This window comes from Schistocerca piceifrons, chromosome 8 (assembly GCF_021461385.2).
Source record: "Schistocerca piceifrons isolate TAMUIC-IGC-003096 chromosome 8, iqSchPice1.1, whole genome shotgun sequence".
Classification (NCBI taxonomy): Eukaryota; Metazoa; Arthropoda; class Insecta; order Orthoptera; family Acrididae; genus Schistocerca; species Schistocerca piceifrons.
The window spans coordinates 344165041-344176661 of NC_060145.1; the positions used below are offsets into that span (position 1 = coordinate 344165041).

The window sequence follows — 11621 nt, forward strand, 5'->3', positions numbered from 1 at the left end:
AAATTACAAGCATTGGCCAAACGACATAGAAGATACAAAAAAGTGAAAATAGAAGGAAACAAAACCAAACGTTCAACACAAACCAAAAGAAATTTTACCAGACAATAGATAAGACACACATTAAAATAGACAATCCACCAAACATAAGACATGGAACACTTCTGGAGCAACATATGGTCAAACCCAGTGCAACATAAGACATGCACGGTGGATACAAGCAGAAACACACACATACAAGATGATACCACAAATGCCTGAAGTGATAATTTTGCAACATGAAGTCACCCAAGCAATTAATTCTACTCACAATTGGAAAGTCCCTGGAAAAGATAAAATAGCAAATTTCTGGCTAAAGAAATCCACCTCAACACATTCACATCTAACTAAATTATTTAAGTTACATTGCAGACCCATACACATTCCCTGATACACTTGCACATGGAATAACTCATCTGAAACCTAAAGATCAAGCAGACACAGCAAACCCAGCAAAATATCGCCCCATAACATGCCTACCAACAACATACAAAATATTAACTTCAGTCATTACACAGAAATTAATGACACATACACAACACACAACAAAATTATAAATGAAGAACAAAAGGCTGCTGCAAAGGAGCACGAGGATGTAAAGAGCAACTGATAATAGATGCAGAGGTGACATATCAAGCTAAAACTAAACAAAGGTCGCTACACTGCGCATGCATTGATTACCAAAAAGCTTTTGATAGTGTACCCCACTCATGGTTATTACAAATGTTGGAAATATACAAAATAGATCCTAAATTGCTACAGTTCCTAAACATAGTAATGAAAAATTGGAAAACCACACTTAATATCCAAACAAATTCAAATAATATCACATCACAGCCAATACAGATTAATAGTGGAATATACCAAGGAGACTCATTAAGTGCTTTCTGGTTGTGCCTTGCTCTGAACCCACTATCCAACATGCTAAACAATACAAATTGTGGATATAATATTACTGGAACATACCAACACAAAATCACAATTTGCTATACATGGATGATCTAAAACTACTGGCAGCAACAAATCAACAACTCAATCAATTACTAAAGATAACAGAAGTATTCAGCAATGATATAAATATGGCTTTTGGAACAGACAAATGTAAGAAAAATAGCATAGTCAATGGAAAACACACTAAACAAGAAGATTACATATTGGATAACGACAGTGACTGCATAGAAGCGATTGAAAAACGGATGCCTATAAATATCTAGGATACAGGCAAAAAATAGGAATAGATAATACAAATATTAAAGAAGAACTAAAAGAAAAATATAGCCAAAGACTAACAAAAATACTGAAAACAGAATTGACAACAAGAAACAAAACAAAAGCTATAAATACTTATGCTATACCGATATTGACCTACTCATTTGGAGTAGTGAAATGGAGTAACACAGACCTAGGAGCACTCAATACACTTACACGATCACAATGCCACAAATATATCACATACATTCAGCAACTGAAAGATTCACATTAAGCAGAAAGGAAGGAGGAAGGGGATTTATCGACATAAAAACCTACAATATCAGGGTGTATACGGCCCGGGACGTCCGGGAGATCCGGGAAAAACCCGGGAATTTTTTATAATTCCGGGATTTTTCATTGTTTTAGATTTCAGTTAGTTTTGTAGGTTTGGCGTGTAAGATCAGATACGCTGACAAAGAACTTTAGTCCACTACTGCTGAATAATACTGCAGCAATGAAGCATAAATCAGAGAATAACACCAAAATAAAAGTTTAGTTGGATAGAAAATGGGTAATTTACACAATGCACAGACCAGTTTGCCGATACCGAAAAGTGTCAAAGGCTTTAGGTTGAAGATTATGGAGTACGTCCATAACAACTAACGTGCATTCGATGCGCGTGACGTCACAATTGTTTAAATTTCTAACAGATCACCAGAAAATATTACGAATAGTGGCTTGAGATGCGTTACTTTCAAAGTAAATTTCCATGCAAGATGATTTGTTACGTGTAAGAATGTGAAGTGAATTTCTTAAATCACAGGGCGTTATAACTCTCATTCAAAACGTAACAACCGAGCGAGGTGGCGCAGTGTTTCGACACTGGACTCGCATTCGGGAGGACGACGGTTCAATCCCGCGTCCGGCCATCCTGATTTAGGTCTTCCGTGATTTTTCTAAATCACTCCAGGTAAATGCCGGGATGGTTCCTCTGAAAGGGCACGGCCGACTTCCTTCCCCATCCTTCCCTAATCCGATGAGACCGATGGCCTCGCTGTCTGGTCTGCTTCCCCAAAACAACCAACCAAAACGTAACACTTTGAGGATCAGCCATTTGAAAACTGTCGGACCCAGAAGATAAGTCATTTATGCCACTATTTAAAAATTTACCGGCATATTTGTATTTGATATGACTTAACATGTAACACACGCTAAAAAAAAGACCGAGCTTCAGGTTAGCTTTCATATTTAATGTTGTTCTTTCATAGATAAAAAATTATGCAATCGATGCCAAAAAGTGTAATTGACCTTCAAAAAAATGTGCATAATGTGTTACTGAGCAATGTCACAAGTCTCTTCATGCCAGAACAGTTCGACTTTTCTACGCAACTGATAATCATTTTGGCACGATTTTAATTGCCAAATGAGAGCCTGTTACTAGGCCTACGGACTTCCTATCATTGTAGGACTAATAACAGTGGATGCCAATAGACGATGCAATTCTCGTTCGTACATACACATCTGCTTAAGAGTTAACCGGTGTAGAAACGCACTTAGCTGAGTTCAGCGAGCTCGGCGTAACTTCGTAACGTACGCGCCGCGGCCTGTCTTTCTTGTAGGCCTCGTGCTCTGAATAACGGCCGTCATTCGCTAGCGAGGTCACGTGACATGAGCTATGACTGGCTGACAAAAGTGCATCGCTCAACGCTATTTTAGAGTTTTGGAAGCTACCGTGCTGTAATTTGTGGAATTTGTGTAAATACTTTCGCAATACGAAAATAATTGTCTGGCATCAAACAACTTTCCAAACTCATTGTTTTTCCAGGATTTCGTTTCCTAAAGTGGTGGGACGTCCTCCGCCGGTATAAGACTTTTACGATTCAAAGGACTGATACGTTTTATAGCTCCGAGGGAAAGTATACTGTTACTTAACCCGGATGTATTTTCACCCGCTTTATACGCAATTTCATCTGGGAGAAATTGTGTTTTTAACCGGGAAATCCGGGAAAAATCCGGGAATTTTTTTTTTCTTGTCCATGTAGACACCCTGATTATGGACAGGTAGACAACTTAAGAAAATTCTTTACATAACAAGCAGAAACTAGCAAAATACACAAAGCAATCACTCGTATAAATACATCGGCTACACGATTGCAATTTCATAACCACTTCTACAACCCTTTAGATCACGTAACATCAACAGATACGAATAAAGTACATTGGAAAAAGAAAACACTACATGACACAGCCACACGTCAATCAGGACACATCCAACACATGGCTAAGAAACGGCAATATATACAGTGAGACGGAAGGATTCATGATTGCAATACAGGATCAAACAATAAACACCAGATATTACAGCAGGCATATTATTAAAGACTCCAATACCACAACAGATAAATGCAGACTTTGCAAACAACAAATAGAAACACTAGATCACATCACAAGCGAATGTACAATACTAGCAAATACAGAATACCCCAGAAGACATGACAATGTAGCAAAAGTAATACATCAACAACTTGCCATACAATATAAACTAACAAACAACACATTCCCACATACAAGTATTCACTACAAAATGTACTGGAGAATGATGAATACAAATTATACTGGAACAGAACCATTATAGAAAATAAGACAACACCACATAACAAACCTGGCATCATACTCACAAATAAAAACAGGAAATTAACACAACTAATCGAAATATCCATACCCAGTACAACAAATATACAGAAGAAAACAGGAGAAAAAATTGAAAAATACATCTAACTGGCTGAGGAAGTCAAGGACATGTGGCATCAGGATAAAGTTGACATTATACCAATTATACTATCAACTACAGGAGTCATATTACACAATATCCACCAGTACATCAACGCAATACAGCTACATCCAAACGTATATATACAACTACAGAAATCTGTAATTATTGATACATGTTCAATTACCCGAAAGTTCCTAAATGCAATGTAACATATACCGTACAGTTAAAAGGAAGTCACGCTTGATGAAGGTCCGCGTCACTTTCCATTTTTAACCGGACATAACGTCTGAGAAAGGAAAGAGTAATAATAATAATAATAATAATAATAATAATAATAATAATAATAATAATAATGTCCTCAAACTGTGTCCAGGAAGAACCTGGTCTCGGGGTGTATTCGATACTCTGCAAGAAATACACACAGTGTGTCCCAGGAGGAATGGTTAATATTTAAGAGATGCGAGAAGAAAGATTGTTCGAAGCAAAAAGTCTAATAATCAAGGGCTCTAAAATGCATAGCTTGAGAGCTGTGAGCACTTAATCTCCAGTACTGCGAAACGAGTTTCTTCTACTGCAAGGGCTCTGCTTGCATATTTTACATGATGATAGTATGGACCAAAAAAGAAAAAAATGTCCAAAAAAAATGGGCTATGAAGTTCATACCTGTAACCAGTTGTTCATCTTTGCTAATGCGGAACACCTCTTCAGGTATGCATTAGTCAGTGTTACTGAAATTTTTTGTCTTTGAATTAGTTGCAGAATGCCTCTACTCTGCAACTCATGTTGACTTGTGATGACTCTGTATTGATTCCCAGTGCTGTCACCCTATTATGTGTTAGGTGTTCTGGTGTGTAAAGGTGAAGCAGGTATCGCTAATGTTGATAATTGGTTACTTCGACAGTGAAAGGTTGTTAGGAGGCTGTCAAGGGACTTTGGGAGAGCTTGTGTTATAGGGCTCAGAAGCATGTACTGTGGGATGGTGTAAAGAGAGAACTCGTCAATGAAAACGGGAAGCTTTCGTGAGGGGAGGAGAGAGAGAGGGGGGGGGGGGGTAGATTTAAGATGCTCAAGTGTTTTATCTTTCATTAATAATAGGAAACTCTGATGCATTGAAGTTGGTGATATATCTGAGCTTGGATGTGTTCAGTTGACGCTTTGAAATGTGCTACAACAGGACAGACAGGATGGTTATATGTGTTTTTGGTGGTTGATAAGAAGCTTGGGAATAAGTGTGTGGATTCTTAAGAAATTCTATGTAAACTGTTGACAGACTTTGTGAGGTGCAGTTTATTTATTTATTTATTTATTTTCTGTATCTTCTGGATTTTGTGTAGAGAACCTTTCTGTGACCGCATTCCTCAGTGTAAGGTTGCTGACATAGCTCCCTACCCAAACCTTCCAGAAATTAGTTTTAGACAAGAGTTTGAATGTGAACTGTTTCAGGCAGGATTCAGTCTGTATTTTATGAGCTGTTTCTTTCATCCTCCTCATTCTTATTCTTATTGTTGTAGATATATTTTAATTGCAGAACTTTTCAAATATTTAATTTCTTACATCTTTTCCTTCAGATTTGTACCTGTTTCTTGTAACAGGTGGGTGCTTCGTAGCCTGTTTTTTGAGTGAGGTAACACTCCCCACGCCCATACCACTTACTCGACATTTCTCTACCAGTTGATTTCCTCCACGATAAAGAAACGTCTTGTAATGATTGTTTAAAGTACAGTGATCTGTTTCCGTGTTACTGCACCTTATTCCCTATGTTGTCCATGATTTTCCTTGACTTTCTTTCTTGTATTACCTACTATATAATGGACCACATAAGTTAACATCTCTTACAGCCCTCAGACTGGATTGCTTGTAACATTCTGCAGGCTGTACTGCGACCTAACTAGAAGTAGTTATTGTATGCAACAGGTTCTACTTTCAGAATATGTAGGTACCAGTTGTGCTGATACACTTAATAATTAGTTAAAAGTCATTGGTTTTACATCATATTGTTTGATGCTTAATTGAAAGTATAATATTAATAGTTATGCTATCGACAAAACTGCAGAGATAGGCCATTCAGTTGTGCTGTCATGACTATGGAATAAATATTGTATTTACTTAAGGGGAATTGGAATGCCCTATATTGATAAAGTTAACTTTTGTTGATGGATCATTCCGTGTCAAGTGTTCTAAATTAGAACGTGCTCCCAGCTCGACAGTCTTCAATTTTGGTGATTTTTATAATGTTTGTACCTGAGGGACCTACATGAAGTTCTGAAAAGCTCACCTGTAGCTTGGTTGAGGTACTGGAGCCATTTTTGTAAAGACCACTTTTTTGGAGACTAATGAGTCGCGAAGAAATTTTAAAGTTCGGCATGTCACTGTTCCTAATCTAAAGGAGGGAGCCCCTTGCTTCTGGACATAGTTGTAAAACTTTTTTGTGCTCAACACACAAATGATGCAAGTAAAGTTCAGAAATCAATGCTTTTGGCATAATCTCGGTTCAAAGTGGGCAACAAATCGTGTTGCAACAAATTTACCACACAGATTACAAGCCATAAGTATTGGGGAAAGGGAACTATGTACTTGGTCTTTTGCCAAACTATTGTCTATGGGGCTGATAGGTATGTCACAAATCAGGGCCCAGCTTGTGTGTTTAATTACTGTGCTACCCTCCTATAAATTGGCTAAAAATGTGAGTGTACTAAATTACAGCAGTGTTTAAAGTGACACATCTCAAAATGGACGCCACATTACGTTCATTAACCACCAGTCAATAGAGGAAATTTCTTTCTAACAGAAATACTTATTTCCATTTTCGTCTATGGTGGCTATGCCACTACCACCAACTGCATTGACTAGCAACCCCATTACTAAGGGGCAATGCCCTATAGTCAGGCAAGGTCAGCCACAGGTGGGTTTCTTTACTGCAGGTTCCCAAGCCTGAATGTGGGTGTCTAGCAGGTTCCCAAGTCTTGTTTGGGTCTCTTTATGGTTTCCAAACCATGATGCAGAATTATTCAGTTGATGAATTCTTTAAATTTGTTGCTGACTTCCAAAACTATTACTTCTGGCAAACTATATTCCTGCCCCATCATTCATGGAGCTGGAAGTGGAATGGCTGCAATTATCCGTTGTTTTGGAATCCAGCATATGTCTCATCAACAGGCCAATGATACAGTTGAGCATTTCCATGAGGATGCAGTAAATTAGTGAAGATATCTTTTCCTTCATATGAAACGTCACAGATACTTCATATCCACCATTTTTCATCATAAATCCAAGCAACATAATGGTTAAGTATAATGGGAACATGTTCAGAAGTAACTTTAGCATTTTGGTCTGCGTTTGCAGGATAATGTTTCATTAGATATGCTACGAATCTGAATTTGCTTTTCATCGATTGGCACAAAATTGTGACACTCTCTTGTCACAAGCAAGGTTACATCCAACCTCAAAATGCTTTTCTTCGTTGATTTTTGCATCTTCAATAATTTCTTTTTTGATACAATTAAATTCGGTGTTGTGCAGATTGCTTTGCGATATTCAGATAGGTGAGTTGACATTGAGATTTGGTTCTCAATCGGACGCTGAAGGGTAGCTCTTCCTGCTAAATACTTAACTGTGCCCCCAATTCCATCACATGGTGATTTCCCAGGGCTTGTTCTGGAAAAAAGAAAGAAACATTCCGCAGTAATGCCAAAATCTTTTTGATGATGGCAGAGATTTAGGAAGTTCTTAAAATGTTTGTACGAGGCAGCAGAACCGTCACTAAAATAATGAATATGCTTAATGTCTGTGAAAATGCACTTCAGGGATATGATAAAGTAAGTTAAAAACACATGCACTGCAACTGTATCATATCAGGCAATCACTAATTATACAGTTGCTGATGCTTTTTTATTTCTTCATTATCATTGTAGTAAATGACAAGTAGATGTAACATAGCTTGGCTATTTTCCCAATGAAATCCTTGAACTGCACCTTAGATAGTAAAAGAATAATTTATAATTTTCAGCAAAATCCATTAATTTAATCAATTCTCTTGATTTGTAGCTGTCTTTAGTCAATTGCAACTGCTTGCTATGATGCTTTGCAATATAGTGGTGAGCAGAAAGGGCCAATCAGCTGTCATTTCTATGGTTTCAAGTGTATCTCATATCAGTGTGAATCCATTATCTAAACTAAATTGGATCCTCAGGATCAGTATCTGCAAAAACACTTTCCAAATATTCCTTTAGAGCTTATGTTGCTGGACTATTTCACAGCAGTGAAGCATGCAGCCTCTTTCTCCAAATTACAGTTTTACCCAGCAAAATTTTGTAGTGTTTCTTAATTGGACTGTGCACGAACATTAGTTTCACATTCTGATGATGTATTATGTGCACACTGAATGTGAATCAGCTGCACCTACTGTCTCTCACTACTTTGACCTTAATTCATAAAATTTGGAGAATCCAATTTCCAGTCTATTTTTATTACAGTAAACAAACTTTTAAGATGCTCAGTAACAAGTACTTGTGTTTTTGAACCTTTCCTCCATCTAGTCGAACAGGAATATAGTCCTTATTATCTGGACAAATCTGGCCGAGTCCTTCCTCTTGCCTTCATAACGTTTTTCCCCACATTTACTTGTGGGCTGTGCCAATATTCCCTGTTCAGCTTTTAACTTTCTAGCCCTTCTTACCATTCTTTCTGGAACGCACAATTCTTCTGTAGTTTTTTTCTGGTAGACTAGCTTTGGGGAACTAAGGTCAAAATTTGAATTTCCTCATTATGGTTTGAAATATGTAATTTTTCTTTCAAAATTTGGATCAGCTGACTGTAACGTAAACAAGTCAAGCATTGCTTGCTTATGTATAGTGGCTCCAGTTCACTGGGATCAAATCCTCCAACTGCTGCAATTTTCTTAATTGCGCCTTCAGTGTGATGTATTTTTTGCTTTATGTGGCCTTTGGTTTCTCGTGCACTAATTCGTTGAAATTTTAACTGTGATCCGTTGAAATTTTAACGGTGATATTTCAACAGCTGTTAAGCTTGCATTCAAATTATGGGAAATATTAGTCTCATCATCAACTGACTGAAGCATAACACCCATCTGCGAATGTTTCATTGTATCAAATTCTTTTCTACAGGATGGGCCCATTTTCTAGCCTGGTTTAATATCAGATATGGTTTTCCTTTTTAGCTGGTCAGCTGTTTCCATGTTAATTGAGCGTAAACTTTTTTGTGAAGTATGCGTTTTCCTACCAAAAGGGTTGCAGCATGATCTTTGCAAAAATTCAAACATTCGTAGTAGTAAAGCTTCATGATGGAAGCGTAGTTGAGTGTTTTCAGTAGTGTGTACTCCATCGTGTAAACAATTTATGCTGTTATAATGAGTTCCTTTACAGCTTTTAGTCCTTTTAAGGCATGGGGAATCAGCATTTCTTGGTCAACAAAATTAATAAGCATGCAACTAATATTCACAAAGAAGAGACTTTGAATACTGTACTTGAAATTTAAGGAAAAACTCAATTTTTCAAAAGCAGCTACTTAAAATTTGAGATGGCTAAAACTTATTGAATACATGCTATGCATGCTTAACCTTTAACTCATCTGGTAGCATCCTGCATTTTTTGCTGCATATTATTCTTTATTGATGTGTACCTTGTCCATCTGTAGAAGTTCCTTGGTCCTGTTTACTGCAGGATTAATTCTCATATAGCACTTTCACAATACCAATGTTGCTATCATTAAAATCAGTAACAGCATCACAGACCCCCCCATTTTAGTGTCCCAGCAGAAACAATTTTAGGAATGTGAGTCCATATGAGATTGTTGGAAGACTGTTTTGGTTTGCGGGTCTGTCAATGTAGATATTTAAACGCTTCAGGATATGCCATGCCTCTGTAAGTGGGCCTTAGAATTCAATGACTGCTGCTGGGATGAAATGTTTATGGCAGTATGATATGTTTGGTTGAGTACTGGGCCTTGGAATAGTAGCACCACGAATCTGGTCTGTGATGTATCAGTTTGTCATCTGTGATTTGTTATCAAATGCTTTGCCATATCATCAAACACTTTATGGAAGAATCTAATACTGAATACCTCATTCTGAACAAAGCAGTGTTGTATGTAATGACCATCCTACAGTATTGTTGTAGTCCATAAATAAGTTTGTCGACTTACTCCTTATGGTTTCACCTTCAGAAAATTTGTTTTAAAAAAATCACTTTAAACTTCCTTGGTTTGGTACCTATGCTATTCTGGATGTGACCAACACGAAGATTTGTAATCTTTCCACTGTAAGGCTCAAGTGGCTACTACAGTATTCTATGCTTCTTAATACCAGTCAGCTAAGGACTTGGGTGTAACAAATGCCCCTTTCATTTGTGGATCAACTGAAAATTTCAATAACCATAAAGGCCTCAGATCAACCATTTTTTCCTTCATAGCTCCTGTCATAGGTATGTTACTGGGTTCCATTATTTTCATTCAAAATGATGTTTGTTAGAATCTTCGCTTTTCTGGAGAAAAATGTTGGCCCTCCTATAAATACAAAATATTTATTAAAAGCTACAGTGCTGCCAAGAGAAATAGGCAATTCTTCCTTTGTGATACTGCAATCCACAGTCTTCTATACAAAAATGACTTCCTTTGATCTTGACGTAAAGCATGTAAAATTTTTAACACTTGAAACACCTGCAAGGGGTGTTCAGTAAATACTCAAACATACGTTTTCTAGGCCAGTTTTGGTTTAAAAAATGCAGAATGTGCTGTGGGACAGTGTGGAAATTCCCTCTTCAGTCTCTATAGTTCGATGAAATTCAGATAGGTGGGGGGCACTATATGTAGCCTTCAAAATGTTGTCAGTAACAGATGTGCTTTCCAAGCAGAGAGCTATCATTGGGTTTCTTTTGACAGAAAACCAGATCACTGCAGACATTCATAGGCACTTGCAGAATATCTGTGGTGACCTGTCTGTGAACAAATATTTGGGGAGTCATTGGGTATGGCATCTTTTAATCATTGAAGCATAGTTGCACAAACTTATCGGCCAGCTGGTCACAGCTGTTGTAACTTCTGCAATGTTGGAATGTGCCGATGCTCTCATTAGAGATGGTAGACTGATCATGATCTAACATCTTACTGTACAACTGGATGTCTCTGGTTTTAGTGCTGCAACAATTGTGCACCAGTTGGGGAAACTCAAAGGTATGTGCTCACTGGGTCGCTTGCCGATTAATAGAAGACCATAAAGAGCAACGAAGGATCGCCTGTTCAGAATTACTTGCGTTGTTACAAGGCTAATTGTGACAATGTTTTGTTGAACATTGTCACAGGCAGTGAAAAATGTTCACAGGAAACAAAATGATAATCCATGGTGTGTGTCACACCACCTCTCCTCCCAGAGAAAAAGTTCAGAGTTGCACTCTCAGCTGGTAAAATAGTGACAGTCTTGTGGGACGCTGAAGGATTTAACTGTGTTTGACGTCTTCCCTCATGGTGCAACAATCAACTGTGAAGTGTATTTGCCTAACCTCAAGAAAGTGAAGAACTGATGTCTTTGTGTTTGTTGCCGCAAAAAACCCAAATGAGTCTCCTTCTCCGTGAAAACACAAGACCTCACCCAAGTCTGCGAACCCTAGAG

At 37.7% G+C, this 11621-nt stretch overlaps 1 protein-coding gene across 3 annotated transcripts in view; it reads left to right on the top strand.

Moving 5' to 3' along the window:
• LOC124711958 (mucin-19-like) overlaps window positions 1–11621 on the top strand; it is a 534229-nt gene that overhangs the window by 500331 nt on the left and 22277 nt on the right. The window lies entirely within an intron of this gene.